At 43.2% G+C, this 23,274-nt stretch overlaps 1 protein-coding gene across 11 annotated transcripts in view; it reads left to right on the top strand.

Moving 5' to 3' along the window:
• Positions 1-739: 739 nt before the first annotated feature.
• The window catches only part of SGMS2 (sphingomyelin synthase 2), a 98,709-nt gene continuing 76,174 nt past the window's right edge, over positions 740-23,274 (top strand). For 2 of the 11 annotated variants that reach the window (XM_019962339.2, XM_070791090.1), the window contains exons 1-2: positions 1,161-1,472; positions 1,892-1,965. The gene's annotated coding sequence lies outside the window, so the exon portion shown is untranslated. Of the gene's footprint in view, positions 1,052-1,160; positions 1,473-1,530; positions 10,666-23,274 lie in introns of those variants that run through there. The other 9 variants (XM_019962336.2, XM_070791094.1, XM_019962335.2 and 6 more) reach the window with 7 other exon arrangements.

The raw sequence follows: 23,274 nt of genomic DNA, 5'->3' as shown, positions 1-23,274 counted from the left end.
GTTTGTTTGGTTTTCTGTTACCATCCTGTTTAATTACCATAAACAGATGATTGTTTACCTCCACGATTTCTGCACTGGGCACCACGACATGCCTCTGGATTATTTCTGTTGATTATATGGAATCACCCATAAGCCACTGCAAATCCTAAACATAATTACCCTGTCCTAAAGTAGAAATTAACATAAAACATAGCTGTCAATTAAATTCAATAAAGATTTGGCCAAATTCCCTCTGATTTCATCCTACTTGGAATCTGAGGCGGTGATCCTTTACTCTGAAAACTGCCCAGCAGGTGTATGAATAGCAACTCCAAAAAATGCAGAGCCTTGACCATTTTAAAGAAGGCAACACCCCTTCTAAAAACATAACTGCTGAATTCATCAAAGAAACCTCACCCTATGCCTTGTGCTCCAAAAACCTGCGGAAAAGCACAGTGTTCAGCTGAGCAAAGAAATACTCTTCCACTGTTTATTTTGGTTACTGTTTTTCATCCTTAACGAGAAGCAAATCAATTAAGAGGACTTATGACACTGTAGTTAGTCACCTAAGGGAAAGTATTATTAGCCTCATTAACTTGGAGAATCCTTCCAGCTCACATCTAGAGTTAATCATCGTACGGACCCACGACTAACCCTGCCGGGCAATCCTGTGACGTGCGGAAACCCCACCTCTTTGACCTAGGCCGGGGCAATACCCCGTGAGTAACCTCTGGTGCCCCAAGTCCACTCGCGCGGACAGGAAGCAGTTCCCGAAAAAGGCGAAGTGCGGGGGTGGGGGACGTCTTCCCGGCCCCACCCTTGAAAGTTGCAGGGAGTGGCACCCCAAGAACTTTGGCAGATCGTTCTGTGTCGCCGCCGCTCAGGGAGGTCGGCTCCAGCTTTCCCTGCCTGAGCCAATCTGCCCTGCCTGCCAAGCCCCTCCTTCCCTGCACCTTTAAGGGCTGGGAGAAGAGAGTGTCGGCTGAGGTTCCCTTCTTAAGAAGTCGCACCGGTTTTTCGAGCTCCGCTCTGCGCCCGGGGAGCCACGGCAGCGGGGAGCGGGCGCCTCCGAGTGAGTCACTGTTTGGAAATGGAGTGGGCGGGCAAGGGTGTGAGAGAATGAATGATGTCAGGAGCGCGCAGGGCGGCGGGCGGGGAGAGCGGGCCGCGGGGCCGCGGTAAACACGGAGCGCCGCGCAGCGGGCCGAGCGGGGAGACCCCGCCCTCGGCGCGCACGGAGCCTTTCTCGGCCGCCCGAGCCCGGCCGGTGCTGCAGCGCCGCCGAGAGCGGCCTCGGAGGCGGCAGCCGCGGGAGCGACCCGGAGAGCGGCTTGCTTGGTGGGGCCGAGGCAGGAGAGGGCTAGACCCCCGAGCAAACTTTGCAGGGGCTTCAGCCGGGGCCGGCTGCGGCAGCCAGCTCGGGCCCCTAGCGGAGCCCGGCCCGGGAGCTAGTGCCTCGGGCTGGGAAGGTCTGGAGCACCAGCTGAGAGCGGGTAAGGAGCACCCGAGGGGCCGGGGAGGAGGATGGGCTGGAAAAGCGGCGCGGCGCGGGGAAGGGAGGGTGGACTGCGAACGCGGACGTGGCTCTAATTCGGCCCCCAGTCGCCCCGCCCCAGGGCATCCTTCCTTGATTTTGCCTGGTAGAGGATGGAAGTGTGTCTTCGTCTCCTTGCTCCGAGCGTTCAACTCATTCATTTGCAGTCATTGCGGGTAACTTGGTCCTGCCGGTGAAAGGACCCAGATTGAATCGTAGGTTGTCCAGAGCCACTCTGGAGGTCAGGGCTGAAGTTCCGGAGCTGGAGGAGGGACTGTCTTGAAGCTTCTTTGAGAGGCACTTACCGATGATGTGTGAACAGTAAGAGCCCAGGTCTGGGCTGCCCGCACTGAAACCTTTCAACATTCGGCATTCCAGAGTTATTCCTTTGGAAAGGGAGGTCTGGTGTTTCAGCGCACGTAGGTCGGAGCGGACCTGCCTACTTCTATGAGGTAAGGATAGTTAATAGCCCGCGGCAATGCCTTAAAACAACTCTAATGTCAGGTTCTGTCATTTTTTTTTTTTTATATCAACCTTTACCATTCTGTTTCGTCTTGCTTGCTCTAATAAGACCATAACATCATTTTGACACGTATGTTAAATTTTTGAAGAGATTCGGTTGTTTAGTGTCTCTGGGTAGGCGTGGATTTTGAACTTTTAAAATCCTTGGTTTTACTCCTAGTCTCATCTATTATCGGTGGGTTCTCAGTTACATTAAACACTCGGAACCAGGAAAACGGGACTGTAACTACTTCAGAGGCTAGTAATGAGGATTAAAGCTCAGAAGACCTGTCATGATGTCTGGCGTGAAGCCGACCTCAACGAATTTTAACTGTTCATGTATAAAGAGTGTGTTCCAGCTGGCATAGGTAATCATCAATTAATTTCCACAACATTTCCTACTTACAGACCTGGTGGGTTGAGGTTTAGCGTGTGAAATCCTTTGGCAGGTTCCTCAGAGTGTGGTGACCACTTCAGGAAGTTAAATGCTTCCTTGTGGATACCCGTAAGATTTGGTGTGTGTGCGTGTGTTAGTCGCCCAGTCGTGGCCCACTCTTTGCGACCCCATGAACTATAACCCGCCAGGCTTCTCTGTCCATGGAATTCTCCAGGCAAGAATGCTGGAGTAGGTAGCCATTCCTTCCCTGCTCCAAGGGATCTTCCTGACCCAGGAATCGAACCCAGGTCTTCCGCATTGCAGGCGGTTTTCAGGAAGTTAAACGCTTCCTTGTGGATACCAGAAAGATTTGGGGTTCCCACGCCATATTGGGGAAACTGCCATTCACTGTTTAAACAGAGTCAGAGCAGTGGCTGAAAGTGACAAATGGAATTTGGAGTTAGATTGGATGTGTGGAGAACTCTCTACTTTACCCTTAACTGGTTGTTTTTGGTTTTTTTTTGTCTTAAAAATAATCAGTACAAAAACATAGTCCTTTCCTTCCTTGCTTTGCTGCTTGTCTCACTTCACAGTAGTCTTCTGGTTGAAGTGTTATTTTTTTTTTTTAATGAGTTAATGTTTAATTTGATTTCTCTAGTTTCATTTTTAAGCGGAGCTGGTTGACTTATGAACATGGAGAGAAACACTTGGACACCTTTGGGTTACTGCCTCTTGTCCTCGGTTTTCTCTTTTCACAGAATTTTATAAAAGCCTCTAGGAAATATTTGGAGGGATAGGAGCATTTGCTCAGGTGTTATATTAAAAACATTTGTTTTTACCATATCTACAACAACTTTTAGGGTCAAAGGTCACAGGGAATCCTCCCCACCCCCAGTGTGATGTAGAGATCTGGTCACCAGAACCCAGAAGACCTAAGGCTATCTGGGTGGTAACTTACTGGCTGTGTTGTTACTTTGAGCAGTTTACTTAAACTCTCTGGAATTCTTGTGGGACATTTAAATGAAATACAGGGAAAAAATAGAAATAATCTTACATCTATGCAAATTGACATTGGAATACAAATGAGAATATTTTTTCATGCTTAACCTTTATTCATTTCAAGAAGCTTTAAAAAGTTTGCAATTTATAACAATAGAAAACTATTACAATCGGTATTTTGACATCAGATATAGGAAGCTATGCACTTACTGTTTGTTTTGTTGCTAAGCCATGTCCGGCTCTCTGCGACCCCATGGACTGTAACCTGCCAGGCTGCTCTGTCCATGAGATTTCCCAGGCAAGAATACTGGAGTGGATTGCCATTTCCTTCTCCACGAATGAGAACTTTTAAAAAAAGTGATACTTTGAAGTGAGATGTTGTTTTCTTTTTAAAAAAGGAAGAATTACTGAGAAATCTAGACAGTTTCAGGCTAGACTAGCCTACTCACTTTTATCCAATTCCCCTGTGGGGGATTTGAAGCCTCCATCCTGAACTATAATTATCAGGTATTTGTTCAGTTGGTGAATGTTTAGTGAGCAGCTACTATATTCCAGCCACTGTGCTAGGTACTAGCAATGCTAAGATGACAGAGGCACTGTAACTGGCTTTCAGTCTGGTAGAAATAGCCCTTAAGCTTTGATTATGGAGAGGAAGAAAGAGAGAAGGGTAGGGAATTGGAAGGAAACCAGAAGTGACTACACCATGATAGGCTGCCTTCCACTGATAATTTGAGGTCTATTGTGACTTCATTTTCACTTTTCACTTTCATGCATTGGAGAAGGAAATGGCAACCCACTCCAGTATTCTTGCCTGGAGAATCCCAGGGATGGCAGAGGCTGGTGGGCTGCTGTCTATGGGGTTGCACAGAGTCAAACTTAAGTTTTAAGTCACTGAAGTGACTTACAGCAGCAGCAGCTATCTAAAGTATGCTGAATTGGGGCTCATAAGCTATGAGGCTGAACAATGTAAGTATGCTTTGCTTTACGCAGTAAAAATATTATAGACAAATTTAGCTGTTAAATAATTTTAAACATATCAGAGCAGACTTGTTTAAATGAAATCTAAGGGGTAAAATCGGTTCAACCAAGATTTACTTACTGTGAGGAAAGAAAGCACTGTTTTAAATTTTAAGAGAGTAATCACTGTGTGTGAATAGTATTTCAATTTATTTTTCCTCATAAGTAGTATATAACTAAAAAAAAAAAAATAAGTAGTGTGTTGCTTGTAGAGGTTTAAGTACAAGGTAATCAAATCAGCCACCACCCAGAAAATTCTTAGTGTTATGTTCTTAAATCCTTTCTGACCTGTATTGCACTTACTCTGAGCCAGGCAATGTGCCAGTTACTTTATATATTTAGGATCCCCTGTTATGCTCACCCCAACCCTATGAGTTAGGTATGATTATGGAGGAAAAGGCTGATTTAGAGAAATTAACTTTCCTAAAGTTACACAACTAGAAAATTATTCTCTACGAAATTGGTTTGTTTTCTAACTTTTTTTTTTAAATCCCCATCCAAATATGGATGGCTCTATATCACTAAAATATATGCTTAAACAACATCTTTTATAGTTTTCGGTTGAATGACTGCATCTCAAGCAGTTCCCTATTGTTGGACAGTTAGTTTCCAGTTTTCACTATTTTAAACAACTCTGCAGTAAATATTCTTCTGGCTGTATCTGTGTGTAATTCATGATTATTTTAGTCATTTTGCATTTTAAAAAGTGAATTTTGATCTTTAATTTATGTGCCTTTTTTCCCCCCCACCATATTCAGGATTAGAAAACTTTCTCCTTTCTCTTTAAACTTTGTTTTAATTTCTATGTTCCTTTAGTGTTTCTCATAAGATTTCAGCAGTAGGATCAACATTCTCTGTGGAGCTGCACAATAGGTCCATAGCTCATTACCCAAGGGATTTATCTGATGAAAATGGAACACAGAGGCTTTCTTAAAGAACTATTTGTGTTTGTATTATTGCTATTAGACAGAAAGCTGAACTTTTATGGGGAAATATAGCAGAATGGAGTAGTACTGACTTTGCCAGACAGAAAAGAATTAAAAAAAAACTTATTGAAGGAGAGTTGATCAACAGTGTTGTGTTAATTTCTGCTGTACAGCAGAGTGACTGAGTTATACATATTTATTCTTTTTCATATTCTTTTCCATTATGGTTTATCGCAGGATATTGAATATAGGTTTCTGTGCTATATAGCAGGACCTTATGTCTGTCTCTCCTATATGTAATAAATTGCGCTGTTAATCCCAAACTCCCAATCCTTCCTTTCCCTACCTAGCTCCTTCCATGGCAATCACAAATCTGTAATTTATGTCTTTGAGTCTGTTTCTGTTCCGTAGATATGTGCATTTGCATCTTATTTTAGATTCTACGTGTAAGTGGTATCATATGGTGTTTGTCTTTCTCTTTCTGACTTTTTGCTTGGTATGATCATCTCTAGGTTCATCTCTGTTGCTGCAAATAGTATTATTTCATTCTTGTTATAGCTGAGTAATATTCCATTGTAAATATGTGTCACATATTCTTTAGCCATTCTTCTGTCAATGGACATTTAGGTTGCTTCCATGTCTGGGCTATTGTAAATAGTGCTGCTGTGAGTGTGTATCTCAGAAAAGAAATTCAGGTTCTACACATATTTCAGAAAAGAAATTCTGCTTCTACAGTTTACATCATTGGTACTTAGTAGGATAGGCAGATTACGTTTTGCAGATATTACATTTAGCAGATTTATCACCAGGTTTAGAATAAGCTCTTTCATTTTTAAATAGGTCATCTTTAAAGAAAATCTTAGAGACTTCCCTGGTGGTCAAGTGGGTAAGACTCCCTGCTTCCAATGCAGAGGGTGCAAGTTTGATCCCTGTTTGGGGAGTTAAGATCCCACATACTGTGCGGCCAAAAAAAGAAAATCTTAGACATTTGTTCTTTGATCTCTTAAAAAGTGTATCATTGCTAAGACATTTTCCAGTTGATTTAATGAAAGTGCCAAAAAAAAATCCGTTAGCTAGCTTTCATTATAGGTATAAAGCATATGTTCATTTAAACATTTCTCGAGTTTTATTATAATAGCACACTGTCTTTGCTACTCTGAGTCATACTTTTTTCTTTTGGGTTTATATTTCCATATCCAACGCACATTACCTTACCCTCATGATTTTGATAAAGGATATTGGAAAATGAGTAGTATTCAATTCAACCTTTTTATATAGAAACTCAGATCAGTTCAATTTATTAATTCCTAACAATAATTATTAATTCAAAGCAGAATTTAAAGAAACAGCTAATAAAATTACAGTATAAATAGGATAATCCGTTATTTGATGATTGGTTTTCCTGCTGTAAAACCCTATATGATCATTTGCTTGCAGTTTAAAATTCAGCCTCAGAATTTTGTCACTTGGGACAAAATTAGTGATAAAACATTTTTATCACTGTTAGCTTGATAGTGTCACTTGAAACTTTCAAACAAACTTGTACACGTTTAGTTTCTTTTTTAAAGCAACATTAGCTGGATTGAGTGTTTGTCTTATGTTTACATGATTTCTTTCAGTGAATCCCTTGTACTCTTTAAAAAGAATAAAACCACATAATAAAAGTGTTAAAGAGAAGGGCATAAAAGGAGATGAAAGATCATTTTGAAGCCAAAGTGTCAGGAAAGACAGCTAGTTACTGAAAGTCAAATGAAGTAAAAGACTGGAAAGGCCCTTCAGGTCAGTGTCATTTCTCCACCTGGTAGCGCCTGTGCTGAGCTCTTTTGTTGTTGTGGTTCAGTCGCTAAGTAGTGTCGGATTCTTTGCGACCCCATGGACTGCAGCACACCAGGTTCCTCTGTCCCCCTCTGTCTCCCAGAGTTTGTTCAGATTCGTGTCCATTGAGCTGATGATGCTCTCTAACCATCTCATCCTCTGCCACCCACTTCTTGTTTTGCCTTTAATCTTTCTCAGCGTGAAGGTCTTTTCCAATGATCCAGCTTTTTGCATCAGGTGGCCAAAATATTGAAGCTTCAGCTTCAGCAACAGTCCTTCCAGAGCTTCATTTAGGGCAGAAAGAGAGATACCCAAATGTTAGGGCTTGGCCTCAGGCAAAATTGTGAAATTAAGCTGAAATACTCACCGTAGGGTATCCTTAACTCTAAGTTTGCCTGACAGGACTTGCTTACACAAGAAAGTGCTTGATAAATACCTGTATAAGGGGAAATTGCAATCCAATTGAAACTGTGGACCTGGAAGCACCATATTTATGAAAAACTAGGACTGATTCAAAATTGGGAGGAGAGTATACGTCAAGGCTATATATTGTCACCCTGCTTATTTACTTTAAATGCAGAGTACATCATATGAAATGCCAGGCTGGATGAAGCACATGCTGGAATCAAGATTTCTGGGAGAAATAATCAACAACCTCAGATATGCAGATGATAACATTCTAATGGCAGAAAGGGAAGAGGAACTAAAGAGACTCTTGATGAGGGTTAAAGAGGAGACTGAAAAAGCTGGCTTCAAACTCAACAATCAAAAAACTAACATCATGGCATCCGGTCCCATCAATTCTTGGCAAATAGATGGAGAAAAAGTGGACACTGACAGACTTTATTTTCTTGGGCTCTAAAATCACTGTGGATGGTGACTGAAGCCATGAAATTAAAAGATGCCTGTTCCTTGGAAGAAAAGCTATGACAAACCTAGACAGCGTATTAAAAAGCAGAGACATTACTTTGCCAACAAAAGTTTGTATAGTCAAAGCTATGGTTTTTCCAGTAGTCATGTACGAATGTGAAAGTTGGACCATGAAGAAAGCTGAGCACTGACGAATTGATGCTCTTGAACTGTGGTGCTGGAGAAACTCTTTTAAAATCCCTTGGACACAAAGGAGATCAAACCAATCAATCCTAATGGAAATCAACCCTGAATATTCATTGGAAGGACTGATGCTGAAGCTCCAATACTTTGGCCACCTGATATGAAGAGCCGACTCATTGGAAAAGACTCTGATGCTGGGAAGGAATGAGGGTAGGAGGAGAAGGGGGTGACAGAGGATGAGATGGTTGGATGACATCACTGACTCTATGGACGTGAGTTTGAGCACACTCCAGGAGATAGTGAAGGACAGGGAAGCCTGACATACTGCAGTCCATGCGGTTGCAAAGAGTCGGACATGACTTAGTGACTGAGCAACAACAACGGGAGATGAGTATCAACTCAAGAGTTTAATCACCTCTTTTTTGGTTTTGTTTTATTTATTTATTTATGACTGCTCTGGGTCTTTGTTGCTACGTGCGGGCTTTCTCTGGTTGCTGTAAGCTGGGGCTGCTCTCTAGTTGCGGTGCCTGGGCTTTTCTTTGTGGTGGTTTCTCTTGCTGTGGAGTACAGGCTCTAAGCAAGTGGGCTTCAGTAGTTGCGGCTCACAGGCTCTTAGAGCTCAGGCTCAGCAGTCGTGGCTCACGGGCTTAGCTGCTCCTCCGCGGGTGGGACCTTTCTGGACCAGGGATCGAGCCCTTGTCCCCTGCATTGGGAGGTGGATTCTTAACCACTGGACCACTAAGGAAGTCCCTTTAAATAACCTCTTTTCAATTAAGATGATTAGAAATGCAAAATACTCGATGAGTCAAACTTTGTGAAAAAAGCTTTTCCATAAATGGGAGGGACTCGAGGGAGGAGTTGCCCTGGAGATGGGAAAACAGATATGAAAAGAAGGATGCAGATGTGCCAAAGGCAGATTCTGTGTCCCTTGGGAAGACATACCTAATCCCAAGGCTTGCTCCTGCTGTTGAAACTGGGATCACATGTGATCCTGGACCATCTGGCCTCCCAGGAGTGAAAATGCACGTTAGGGGCCTCTCTGACCTGCTCGGCTGATGAGAACCATCCTGGGAAATACCTCTTAACATGAACCCCTCCCAGATGGGCTAAGAATACTTTTCCTTACCTGTGAGTACTTTAAGTAGGTAGTCTGATCTGACTAGAGAAAGTGTGAAGGAATGAGTTTTCCTTTAGGGGTAGGAAAAAATGTTAATGAATAAGTGGTTTTGGATCAGGCATCACTTAGCTAACTGGGTTGCCAAGGTAGCAGCCCACCTCCAGTGAGAAGAGAAGACCTTTCAGGAAAAGACTGGCAGCAGTAGCTGAAAATGAAGCTGAACCTTTAAGACAGAGAGATACCCAATGCTGACCTAGACAGCATATTAAAAAGCAGAGACATTACTTTGCCAACAAAGGTCTGTCTAGTCAAGGCTGTGGTTTTTCCAGTAGTCATGTATGAATGTGAGAATTGGACTATAAAGAAAGCTGAGTGCCAAAGAATTGATGCTTTTGAAGTGTGGTGTTGGAGAAGACTCTTGAGAGTCTCTTGGACTGCAAGGAGATCCAACCAGTCCATCCTAAAGGAGATCAGTCCTGGGTGTTCATTGGAAGGACTGATGCTGAAGCTGAAACTCCAATACTTTGGCCACCTGATGCGAAGAGCTGACTCATTTGAAAGGACCCTGATGCTGGGAAAGAGTGAAGGCGGGAGAAGGGGATGACAGAGGATGAGATGGTTGGATGGCATCACCAACTCAATGGAGATGAGTTTGGGTAAACTCTAGGAGTTGGTGATGGACAGGGAGGCCTGGCTTGCTGCGGTCCATGTGGTTGCAAAGAGTCGGACACGACTGAGCAACTGAACTAAACTGAACGAGTTGGTTCTCCAAGTTTCACCAGACACAGAAGCCAGAGATAGTGCAGTGAAATAGTGATGGTTAAACAATGTTGAGTACTCTTGAGTTAGGTTCTAGAGAAGATTAAATCACATTCTCTATCTTCAGGCAGCCCTGCACAATAGAAATTATATTCTCTCCACTGTGGAAGTAGGGAAACAATTTAGAAAGGTCAATGTGCTCAAGGCTGCGAAGCTGGAAGGCCGAGGAGCAGGGCCTGCTGATTCTCATGCCCACGCTCTGCCCAGTAATCCCCCTCGGTGTTCTGTAATCTCTCTGCTTGCTTTGGAGATACAGCAGGTTTGCAGGTTTGAGGTTTGAGGGGATGTATTTTGATACGTGGTTGTGTCTACCACCCCATCTCCTGGAATGTTTCTCTGGTCTGTGCTGCCTTCAGGCCGTGAAGTAACATCAGAGAGACGAAGGCTCCATAGGCTCACTCAGGCCAGCTTGGATTGATTTATGACCCAGAAACATCCCTTACCATCAGGTGACGTATGAGCAACTTCCTGTGATGAATCTTCATTTCCTGGGTGTGAAAGGGGACTAAGATAGTATTTACTTCCTGAGGTAAGTATGAATCATACTACTTTATGTGTGTAAAACACTGAGGCTAATGCTCGGTTCATTGTTAATATTTGGTGGCTCAGCCATCACTTTTTTGCATATAGACTCTATTTCTCACTTTTAAAACAAAGGATTCATTCCTATTGCCTCAAGGATCAGATTGTGTCTCATTATTTCTCATGAAGTTAACGTATTTTTAGGTAATGGAATGACCATTTGTCACATCTCACCTCTATTGTAGCGTCTGGGTCCTATCTCTTACCCTCTCCTCTTCCTTTCTTTCGGGGTTAAAATAAGATTTTTTGTAAATTGATCATCCATTGCCATTGAATTCAAGAACTTTCATAAGAAGTGTATAACATCAGCTGTGAACGCTGACAAGCCTTCCAGGCTGCCACCGCGATATGCCAGCCCTCTCCGCAGATGCTGGTAGCCGTGGCGAGCCCAGCACCACGGTCCCTCAGAGCCCGGCCTTCCGAGGAGGATTGTACCATGAGCCCCACTGTTCCAGAAAGTGCCAAGGCCATTAAGGATCACAGACCCTACTGTCCTCCCTGGATAGTATGCTGGGCATCTTTCTTTAGGAGGCCCTGAGATGGTTTATCTAACACAGCTGCTACTGTTTTCTGAGATTTGCATTGGATCTGTAAGTTCTTTAACCATCCAGTTATTACTGCCCCATAGTCGCTTCCAAACTTTAGTATCAGCAAAGGGCATTTTTTTCCTGTTAAATTAACATCTGTGTGTGTGTGTGCGTGTGTGTGTGTGTGTGTGTGTAAGTTTATAAGCAGCAAGCAGGAACATTTACAATTTTATTTTCCAAACACTTAAAGTGCCCACTATGTGCCAGGGTTTGCTCTGAACACTTAGAACTCTTCTTCATCTGTTCCTCCTTCAACACTCTGAGACAGATGTTATTACCCCCATTTTAAGAATCCTCTTTTGAGACACAGTAGGCAAGTTAAGTGACTTGCCTACAGTCACACAGGCGGTATGAGGCAAATCTGGGTCTTGAAAGTGGACAGTCTGGCTGTGGTGTCTAAGCACTACACTGTTGTTCGTAGAAATCTAGTGTATATCTCGGAGAAGGCGATGGCACCCCACTCCAGTACTCTTGCCTGGAAAATCCCATGGGCGGAGGAGCCTGGTAGGCTGCAGTCCATGGGGTCTCGAAGAGTCAGACACGACTGAGCGACTTCACTTTCACTTTTCACTTTCATGCATTGGAGAAGGCAATGGCAACCCACTCCAGTGTTCTTGCCTGGAGAGTCCCAGGGACAGGCGAGCCTGGTGGGCTACCGTCTATGGGGTCGCACAGAGTTGGACACAACTGAAGCGGCTTAGCAGCAGCGGCCGCAGCGTGTATCTCACACTTCGGGTCCAATTTTGTCCTTGCACATGCAGTTTTAGCAAAGAAACATCACAGCTGTCCATACGTGCTGTCAACTCCTTATGATTTACCATGTAGAGGACTACAGCTAGGTCACACACTTGTGTCGCTATCGAAATATGTTGATGATATGGTATCATCAAACATTTTTCTGTATAAGCTTGTGAGACCTCAGTCAGGCTGCGTGTTTTGTCTGGAAAAGGAGCAGTGAATTCTTTCTCCCAGTCCCCTGATCAGTACACTCAACTGAACCTATTCCTGCTACTTTAATATTACTTATTTTTTAAGTTTTAGGCTTTCACTTATTATAAATTAAAATATTAAAAAATCCTCATTGTAAGAGAATAGCTTGAACATGTGAGAGGTTTCTTTAAATGTTTGCTAATTACTCTTGGACAAGGTGGCAGGCAGAATATGGTACCCCAAAGATGTGTACATCCAAACCCCCAGAAACGATGAACCTGTTATGTTACTTGGCTGTGAGGGATTAAGGTTGCTAATCAGCAGACTAAGGATACAGACTATCCTGGGTTATCTGGGTAGACCCAATGTAATCACCACAGTCCTTATAAGTGGAAAAGAGAAGGAGAAGAGTCAAAGAGTTGGCACCATTAGAAAAAGCCAAACAGCCATTGCCAACTTCGAAGATGGAAGGAGGCCCTGGACCAAGGGATGCACGTGATCTCAAAGAAGCTGCGGAAGGCCGGGAAATGGATTCGGGGCCTCCAGAAAGGAGCACAGTCCTGCTGACATTTCAGTGTTAACCTACCGAGTCCCCTTTTGGACTTATGATTTCTCAAACTGTAGAGAAGAAATTTGAGTTATTTTAAGCCAGTGAATTTATAGTAACTTATACAGCAGCAACAGGAAACTGATAATACAGACAGTTACTGGAACAATCAGTGCTTTGATTTTTTTTCCCCTTTATGCCAGCCCTGTGAGAGAGCTGCTTAATCTCACGACTTATATGGACAGGTCAGGTATAGCAGTGTTTACACTTTGGAGGTTGTTTTAGTTTGCATGTAAACTGAACCACCTTAGGGCAGAGGGATTTAGCTTTTGGTAATTCTGTACATTTGTATATTTGTATACAAGTAAATGGGCTTCCCAGGTGGCTCAGTGGGTAAAGAAACTGCCTGAAATGCAGGAGATGCCTGAGATAGGGGTTTGATTCCTGGATTGGGAAGATCCCCAGGAGGAGGGCAGGGCAACCCACACCAGTATTCTTGCCTAGAGAATCCCATGGACAGCAGAGCCTGGCAGGCTACAGTCCATAGGTCTCAAAGAGTCAGACACGACTGAAGCCAACTGAGCACAGCCCAGCACACAAATATATACTGTCCATTTTAAACGACCGTATCAAGGTTTTGGCAAAAAAAGAAAAGTCTTGTTGATTCCAGAGCAGGTTGAGCCTCTTAGCCTTTCATCAGATTTGCCTAACAGAAATGTGGCTCTGCACCCCACGTGGCACTCCTTATAGGCTTGCATTTGTTTAGGGTAAGATGATGGTCTGCATATGATGCTGGTGGTGGCTGTGGCGTTATTGCTTGAGTTTTGACTCCAGATTCCTTTTATTTTATTTTAGTTTTTTTATTGAGGTATAGTATATTACTCTCAGGTATACAATGTAGTGATTCACATTTTTTATGGATTATACTCCATTTATAGGAATTACAAGGTATTGACTGTATCCCCTGCGCTATACAACATACCCTTGCATGTGTGAATGCTCAGTTGCTTCAGTCGTGTCTGACTCTTTGTGACCCCTGGACCTTAGCCTGCAAAGCTCCTCTGTCCATGGGATTCTCCAGGCAAGAATACTGAGTGGGTTGCCATGCCCTCCTCCAGGGGATCTTCCTGAAACAGGGATCGAACCTGTGTCTCCTGCAGTGAAGGCAGATTCTTTACCGCTGAGCCACTGGGGAAGCCACAACATATCCTTAGAGTTTATTTATTTTATACATAGTAGTTGGTGTTTCTTAGTCCCTTATCCCCATCTTGCTCCTTCTCTCTCCCCACTGGTAACCATTAGTTTATTCTCTATATCTGTGAGTCCGTTTCTGTTTTGGTTTATTTGCTAGTTTGTTTTTTTTAGATTCCACATATAAGTAATAACATAAAAGATTGATCTTTTTCTGTCCAACCTATTTCACTAAGCATAATATATCCTCCAGGTCCATCTGTGTTGTTGTATATGGCAAATTTTCCTTCCTTTTTATGGCTGAGTAGTATTCCGTTATATGTACATTATCTCACATCTTTATCCATGTTTCTATTCTCTTTGGAAGGAAAGTTATGACCAACCTAGACAGCATATTAAAAAGCAGAGATATTACTTTGCCAACAAAGGTCTATCTAGTCAAGACTATAGTTTTTCCAGTGGTCATGCATGAATGTGAGAGTTGGACTATAAAGAAAACTGAGCGCAGAATTGATGCTTTTGAACTGTGGTGTTGGAGAAGACTCTTGAGGGTCCCTTGGACTGCAAGGAGATCCAAACAGTCCATCCTAAAGGAGATCAGTCCTAAGTGTTCATTGGAAGGACTGATGTTGAAGCTGAAACTCCAATACTTTGGCCACCTGATGCGAAGAGCTGACTCATTTGAAAAGACCCTGATGCTGGGAAAGATTGAAGGCAGGAGGAGAAGGGGACGACAGAGAATGAGATGGTTGGATGGCATCACCGACTCTATGGACATGGGTTTGAGTAGACCCTGAGAGTTGATGATGGACAGGGAGGCTTGGCTTGCTGCGGTTCATGGGATTGAAAAGAGTTGGACACGACTGAGCGACTGAATTGAACTGAACTGAGGCACTTAAGTTGCCTCCATATCTTGCCCATTGTAAATAATGCTGCTGTGAACACTGGGCTGCCTGTATCCTTTCACATTAGTGTTTTCATTTTCAAATGTATACCCAGGAGCAGGATGGCTGGATCGTATTGTAGCTTTATTTTTATTTTTTTGAGGAACTTCCATATTGTTTTCCACAGTGGCTGCACCAATTTGCATTCCCAATAGCAGTGTGCAAGTGTTCCTTTTTCTTCATATCCTCACCAACATTTGTGATCTTTTTGATAACAGTCATTCTGATGGATGCGAGTCAGAGTCTTTTTACTTCTTTTCTTTTTAAAAAAATTTTGGCCATGCGCTCGGCTTGCTGGATCTTAGTTCCCCAACCAGGAATTACATTCACACCGCCTGCTGTGAAAGCGTGGAGTCTTAACTACTGGACCACCAGGGAAGTCCCTCGCTTTATATTTTTAAAATCTGTTAACTTGCTTTGTTTGCCTAGCAGTGTTATTATGAATTCTTTGAGAGCAGGAGCACTTCTATACAAGGGCTTTTCAAACTGTAATGAATTAAAACAAATAAAAAGTAGTATCATACATTGGGTCATCTGTAGTAAGTACCTAGAGGGTTGTAGACCCTGGAGTAGACAATATCTTGGAATCAGTATGTCAATTATGGAAATTTAAAATAGCAAGAATTATCATAATGAATGCGGTTAGTTTGGGGGTTTTGATTTTTAAGGAATCCTCCAATAACAATCTTACATTGTGATTTGGAGACAGCTTGCATCAGTTAAGGATTGCCTTTTGTGCAAAGTAGAAATAGCACCGGCACAAGAACTAAAATCTTGGGAATTTTCCTGCTTAAGAAATGAAATAAGGGATAATAAAGGATTTTTGGTAATTTTAAAGAAATATGGGTGACCATTAACTAGATGATGTTATCTATATCTATAGCGATTTCTTTGCAATCCCATGGACTGTAGCCTGCCAGGCTCCCCTGTCCATGGAATTCTTCATGCAAGATATTGGAATTGATAACCATTCCCTTCTCCAGAGGATCTTACTGACCCAGGGATCGAACCCAGATCTCCTGCATTGCAGGCAGATTCTTTACCATCTGAGCTACCAGGGAAGCCCTTTTCACAGAGGGAATAGACTGTCTCGTGTAGAAGTAGAATAAAAACTGGAAACTCTTAAAACCATGGTGATGGGATATTTGGAGTCACTTTGCTAAAAACACATTTTATTTAACCAATATATTAAACTGTTATCATATTTAATATTAATATTAATGTAAACATTCTTGACATTTTAACTTTTTTTCTAAATCTTCCAGAAATCCGGTGTGTGTTCTGCACTGACCGCACATCTAGGCTTAAGATTGGCCATGCTTCAAGTGCTCAGGAGTCACATGGACTTAGTGGCTGCTTTGCCAGGCATTGCAGCTCTGACCAGCCTTATCCTTAAGGAACAATACCCTGCACGAGTCTGAGGTTATCCTTAGAATATCCCTTAATAGTTGTCATCCATGACTTTGGTGTGTTGTATTTTATAAACTGAATTATATCCTGGCATTACTAGAGAAAGCTGGTTCTGGTTCCTTTTGCTAGAAAGAACAGGCTGAACGGTACAGCGAAATATCTCTCTAAGGTTATCTGTAATATAAATTTGTGAATATCAGTGCCAGGCAGTATGCCTGGGCCTATAAATGAAATATTTAGATTATTAGATTCATGTGTACAGAAAGGATGGCTGCTCATATACCTTTGTGAGCTGTAATAAGTGGGATGTGGTGGTATATGCCCTGGTTTTCACTCTTTTCTTGCCCTGTTTATATGCATGATGTTGCTTACTAATTTGTGTTCTTGTTCAGTTGCTTATTGTGACAATTTAGAAAGCAAGGCCACTGTAAAGCCTGTATCAGAGAAATCATTACTTGATATCAAATATCAGTCTGCCAAGAATAGATAAGATTAGACTGTAAGAAGACTCAGGTTCAGTATGAGAAGGAGAGAAGAAGAGAGAGGGATAAGAAGCGAGAGGGTGGTGTGTGGAGAGAAGCAGGGAGAGACGGAGGAAGGAAGGAAGGAGAGGACAGTTCTGCACAAGAAAATCACCTAAATGCAAAGGAAGGAAATCACGATGGATGATTTTGTGGCAAAAAATTCCCCCAGCCACTGGACAAGCTGATGTTCTCACTGAGGTCTCAAGATAGGTTGCTTTCGATTTCATAAATATATTGACTTTCTCAAATACCTGTACTAAACAGGTAGCTGAGGTTAGACCCAAGCCCTCCTTGGTTTCTTCTGAAACTGATTAATGCATCCAACACTATTTTTGAATACTTGCTGTGTGCTAGACTTTATTCTTGATTCTAGATTCAGTGAGCAATAGACAATCAAAGTTTCTACCCTTAACGGAGATTGTATGAGTTTAATGTGTTGAGACAGGAAAAAGTGCTGAAAAGGGAGGTTGAGCAGATGATAAGCAAGTAAAACTAATAAACAAGATCAGTTCAGACTTGGACCGGTTCTTTAAAGGAAATATGCTGAGAGTGACTGGGGAATCCTACCCGAGCATGGTCAGAAAAGTTTTGTCAAAGAGGTTGAACTTGCACTCAGATGTGAAGGCTGAGAAGGAGCCAGCAGAGGGGACAGGCTAAGTGCTTGGTTACGCAAGGGAAGGCAGGGAGGCCAGTCTGGCCACAGTGTCTGAGCAGGGAGGAGTGAGAAAGCAGGTGCCCAGGCACGCAAACCCAGTGAGGAGGGGCGTGTGTGCTAAGTCGCTCCAGTCCTTGTCCAACTCTTTGTAACCCCAGGACCATAGCCCGCCAGATTCCTCTGTCCATGGGATTCTCCAGGCATGAATACTGGAACAGGTTGCGTACCCTTCTTCAGGGGATCTTCCCAACCCAGAGATCGAACCTGTGTCTCTTACCTCCTGCTTTGAGAGGTGAGTTCTTTGCCACTGATGCCACCTGGGAAGCCCAATTTTGTAAGTTTTACTCCAAATGCAATGAGAAAGCATTCTGCAGTGATCTAAGAAGGAGAGGCAGGGCATTCTCTGGTGGTCAAGTGGCTAATACTCCAAGCTCCCAATGCAGGGGGCCCAGGTTCAATCCCTTGTTAGGGAACTAGATCCCATATACTGCAACTAAGAGTCCACATCCCGCAACTGAAGACCCGAGTGGTATGCTGCGATGAGGATTGCAGCTTCTGCGTGCTGCAGCTAAGACCTGGCACAGCCAAATCCATAAGTTTTTTTTTTTTAAAGAAGGAGAGACACATGACCCGATGGGGGCTGGAGCTGTGTGGTGGTATTAGAGATGGAGAGCAGTGGATGGATTTGAGAGGTCTGGAGACAGAATTGACAAGACTTAATGGATAGGCCTGGATGGGTGAAATGACAGAGTAGGAGAAATCAAGCACAAATCCGGTTTTTTTTTTTTTTTCTGGATTTGGGGATTGTAGCGAATAGGGTTCTATTTTGGCCAGCTAGTTGCCTAGCTGACATCCTAATGGAGAGAGTTGTCAAACGACCAGCAATGATTCTGAAAACTGCATTCAGGGACAAGATCATGGCCAGTGGTGTCAGCATAGAAGTGCTATATAAAGTGATGGGAAGTCTAGAGTCACCTGGGGAGATTTTGGAGGCCAAGAAGAGAGGCAGAGATTAGGCCGTGCAGACTAACAGAATTAATAAATAGATCAAGCGGCGGGGAGACCCAGGAGTAACCAGCGAGGTAGGAGGAGGACCAAAAGGGCAGCCTTCCAGATGCCGACAAAATTGAGTGTGTAAAGCAGGATGGAGTAATCAGTTCTGTTCTGAGTTTTCAAGCTGAGTACGATGAGAACGCGCTGTTTGTTGGGTTTTACAATGTGGAGGGTTCCTTTACGTGGTGATCTTGTTGAGCGTTTTAGAGGACTGATTTCAAGCACAAATGCCTTGACCGCCAGCCTCCCCCTCACTCTTTCCCTTCTCCCCATCACCCCCATGGGCTAGGTGTCCCCTCTGTGTTCCAGAATAGTTGGGCCTTTCTCTGTCACTGGACAACCGTACTATAATATGATTTTCTGCTGAAACTATGTTTCTTCCAGACTGAGCTCCTCGGGAGCAAAATTTTTTTTTCTTTTTTTTTTTTTTCAATTTCCTAGCATGATGTAGGCACTCAACACATGGTTTCTAAATTAATGAGTATTCTCGAATACTGCCTTTTTGTCAGCATTATTTACCCCTGTGTGGTGTCAGGCAGAAGCTGGCGAAGAGCCCAGGTTTCCTGATTCTCAACCTGCTGCCCTCAGCCTTCCGCAGCCACTGTCTGGCCTGGGCTCAGGGTGTATTTCGCTCCGGATGCCCCACTCCCCCTCCCCATTCTCTCCAGTGGCCAGTGATTGGTCTGGGAGGCTAGCTTAGCTCTAATGCCCTCTTGGGTGTTTTCCCCGTACCTGATCCCCTGTACCTTCTTGGGAGCCGCATGTGAAAACCTGTGGAAATCACTTCTTGTCTATTTCAGGAATCTCATCTCTTCCCTACCTCAGAGTTCTTTTGCGTGATCTGCACTTGCTCTGTACAGTTCATCACTTTGAAAGCTTTTATTTGCCTCCTTGCATACTTTAGTATCTTAAAGGCCAAGTCGCGACTGACTGAAGCAACCCTCAAATGGTTCTTTTTAGCAAGTTTCCTTTTTTTCTTCGTGGTAGTTATTTTCCCGCCAAGGCTGTGTGGAAGTGTTTTTTCCTTCTGTACTACTTCTATCATTTGGTTTTCCACTTCATTATCCTCCTGCCACAGCAACCCAATTATACTAGTTGCTGTGGAGATATTAAGTGCATTGCTAATAATGGAGGATTATTCCTTTAGGTGGAAGAATAGAAACAAGAGAAGGATATAAATCTTGTTTTTGTGCAAATGTCTCCTGGTAATGGCAATGACTAAGTGGTACTGGAGACTGTGGTGTGGAAATGTCTATATGGGGTTGGTTTATGTTTTTAGAAAGGATTCAGTTCAGTTCAGTTCAGTTGCTCAGTCGTGTCCGACTCTCTGCGACCCCATGAATTGCAGCACGCCAGGCCTCCCTGTTCATCACCATCTCCCAGAGTTCATTCAGACTCACGTCCATCGAGTCGGTGATGCTATCCAGCCATCTCATCCTCTGTCGTCCCCTTCTCCTCCTGCCCCCAATCCCTCCCAGCATCAGAGTCTTTTCCAATGAGTCAGCTCTTCGCATGAGGTGGCCAAAGTATTGGAGTTTCAGCTTTAGCATCATTCCTTCCAAAGAACACCCAGGACCAATTTCCTTTAGAATGGACTGGTTGGATCTCCTTACAGTCCAAGGGACTCTCAAGAGTCTTCTCTAACGCCGCAGTTCAAAAGCATCAATTCTTCGGTGCTCAGTTTTCTTCACAGTCCAACTCTCGCCTCCGTACATGACCACTGGAAAAACCATAGCCTTGACTAGATGGACCTTTGTTGGCAAAGTAATGTCTCTGCTTTTCAATATGCTATCTAGGTTGGTCATAACTTTCCTTCTAAGGAGTAAGCGTCTTTTAATTTCATGGCTGCAATCACCATCTGCAGTGATTTTTGGAGCCCCCCCAAAATAAAGCCTGACACTGTTTCCACTGTTTCCCCATCTATTTCCCATGAAGTGATGGGACCGGATGCCATGATCTTAGTTTTCTGAATATTGAGCTTTAAGCCAACTTTTTCACTCTCCTCTTTCACTTTCATCAAGAGCCTTTTTAGTTCCTCTTCACTTTCTGCCATAAGGGTGGTGTCACCTGCATATCTGAGGTTATTGATATTTCTTCCGGCAAGGATTAGCTTTCTTAATTAAAGAAAATATTACTTTAAGCTTCTGGTCCTGTTAGAAGTTAATTCCTTATGTTAATACTTTACTCTTCATTCTTTAATTTGTATCTTTTAGTTTGTAAGCGCAGGCTCACTAGTTTGTTTAATAGGATGTTGCTTCATGTGGACAAAGTCTTCTGTGGACTTTAGTTTTTTACAATTTTCTTTTTTTTTTTTTAACAATTCAATTCTTAAAACCTTTTTTTTTTCTTTTAAAAACTTCACTAAAGGAGACACATTTTAATATTGTTCATCTGATCTGTGTTCCATGACATCTTGCCATGTTCCATGGACTCTGTTATAATTAAGGTGATTATGTGTCCTGATGGGGCTTCCCAGGTGGTGTTAGTGGTAAAGAACCTGCCTGCCAGTGCAGGAGACATAAGTAGACATGGGATCCATCCCTGGGTCAGGAAGATCTCCTGGAGAAGGGAATGGCAGCCCACTCCAATATTCTTGCCTGGAGAATCCCATGGACAGAGGAGCCTGGCGGGCTGCAGCCCATGAGGTTGCAAAGAGTTGGACACGACTGAAGTGACTTAGCATGCATACATGCAGTGTGTCCTGATTGCCTGGGACAGTTCTTGTGTATACATACTGCCCTGGTGTGGTTACTGGTTTTTAAATTATTTGCTTATTTATTTGTTTTTAGCTGTGCTGGGTCTTCGTTGCCACACGGGGTTTGCTCCGGTTGCAGCAAGTGGGGGCTACTCTCTTGTTGCGGTGCAGACTTCTTGTTGCAGTGGCCTCTCTCGTTGCGGAGCACAGGCTTTAGAGCACAGGCTTCAGGAGTTGCAGCTTGCGGGCTCGGTAGTTGTGGCTCGCAGCCTCTAGAGCACAGGCTCACTAGCTGTGGCATGTGGGCTTAGTTATTTGGCTGCACGTGGGGTCTTCCCGGACCAGGGATTGAGCCCATGTCTCCTGCATTGGCAGGCAGATTCTTTCCCACTGAGCCACCAGGGAAGCCCCCTGGTGTAATTATTAGTAAATCTCTCTTCTACTCAGAACTGGCCTGGTTAGGATGTTGAGTTAAATGGCCACCCAAATTAAAGGCTATACTTAATAGGAAACTGAGGTAACGAAGTGTTTTATATTTTTTGTTTTCATCTATGTAATTTATGGATAGATATATATGAATAAATATGTAGATTATATACATACATATAAAGGTATGTGTGTTTTTTTCTTTTAGTTTTTCCACTTAACCCAAGTCACACCTTGTTGTACCACCAAATCATGGGCTTTTTGTTTGAATTAACACCGTCAAAGTGCCAGCATCTTTTCATCCTGCACGTCTCAACTTTAATGCTCCTTCCTCAAGGGGGTCCTTTCTTGTCCTCTGTCTAAAGTTAGTTTCTCCTCGTATTTTCTCTCGGCACTGCTGATCCACTTTCACAGTTTGTAACTGGGTACTTGTTTCCTTCTTTTGACAGGATGTGTCCCACCCTGGGTGGTAGGCTCCACGAGGGGATGGACCATGTCTGTTTGTTTCCAGGAGTTTACCCTGCCTGGCACAAACCAGACACTTGCTAGTTCTTGTCAAACCCTTTCCTGTGACCAACTTTTATTCCTCTGACATACAGAAGGGTGTGTCAGGACCCTTTTCCAGAGATTGACTGCAAGAGATGGTCTCCAGTCCTCCTAATTCACTTTTTGTTGTTGTTGTTTGGTTGGTAAAGTGTGTCTGACTCTTTGTCTGACCCCGTGGACTGCAGCACACCAGGCTTCCCTGTCCTCCATTGTCTCCGGAGTTTGCTCAAATTCATGTCCATTGAATCGGTAATACTATCTAACCATCTCGTCTTCTGCTGCCTCCTTCTTCTTCTGCCTTCAATCTTTCTCAGCATCAGGGTTTTTTCCAGTGAGTTGGCTGTTCACATCAGGTGGCCAAAGTATTGGAGCTTCGGCATCAGTCCTTCCAATGAATATTCAGGATTGATTTCCTTTAGGATTGACTAGTTTGATCTCCTTGCAGTCCAAGGGACTCTCACAAGAGTCTTCTCTAGCACCACAGTTCAAAAGCATCATTTCTTTGGCTCTTATCCTTCTTTATGGTCCAATTCTCACTTCCGTACTTTCTTTTAAAATCACTTTGGGGTCTTCTTGACCCCAGAGTACAACCTGACAGAAATTTTTCCAAGGATCTTAGATCAATTATAAAAACTTAAGTATGATTCTCAGAGTTGTTATAATAATAAACCTGATATTAAGGGAAATGGACTGGGGAAGGAATGTGCATATTTTTTTAATGCAAGATTGAATATCTAGATAGCACTGTTTATTCTTTAAGGTGTCCAAGATTTTAAAAGACCTTTCCTTTCTTATTCTAGCAACTATTGTTCTACTTGAGGGTGTGTCAGTAATGAAACTGCTAAAAGAGAGATGGGGCCATGGAATAGTTTGGGCCATACACCCATTCCACAGGCGGGGTGGGGGGCGAGGATAGTCTAATGTGAACTAGAGGTGACGTGCATTTGGCAGAGGGAAACAAAACTTGACAGACAGGAAGTCATTTCAAATCAGGACAGCTGAGATGATATCACCCCCTGAAAATAGATCCTGCCCACCTAGGAGGAGT

This window comes from Bos indicus, chromosome 6 (genome assembly GCF_029378745.1).
Source record: "Bos indicus isolate NIAB-ARS_2022 breed Sahiwal x Tharparkar chromosome 6, NIAB-ARS_B.indTharparkar_mat_pri_1.0, whole genome shotgun sequence".
NCBI classification, from domain to species: Eukaryota; Metazoa; Chordata; class Mammalia; order Artiodactyla; family Bovidae; genus Bos; species Bos indicus.
The sequence above is the reverse complement of the archived record's forward strand: the minus strand, read 5'-3'. Positions and strand labels throughout refer to the sequence as shown.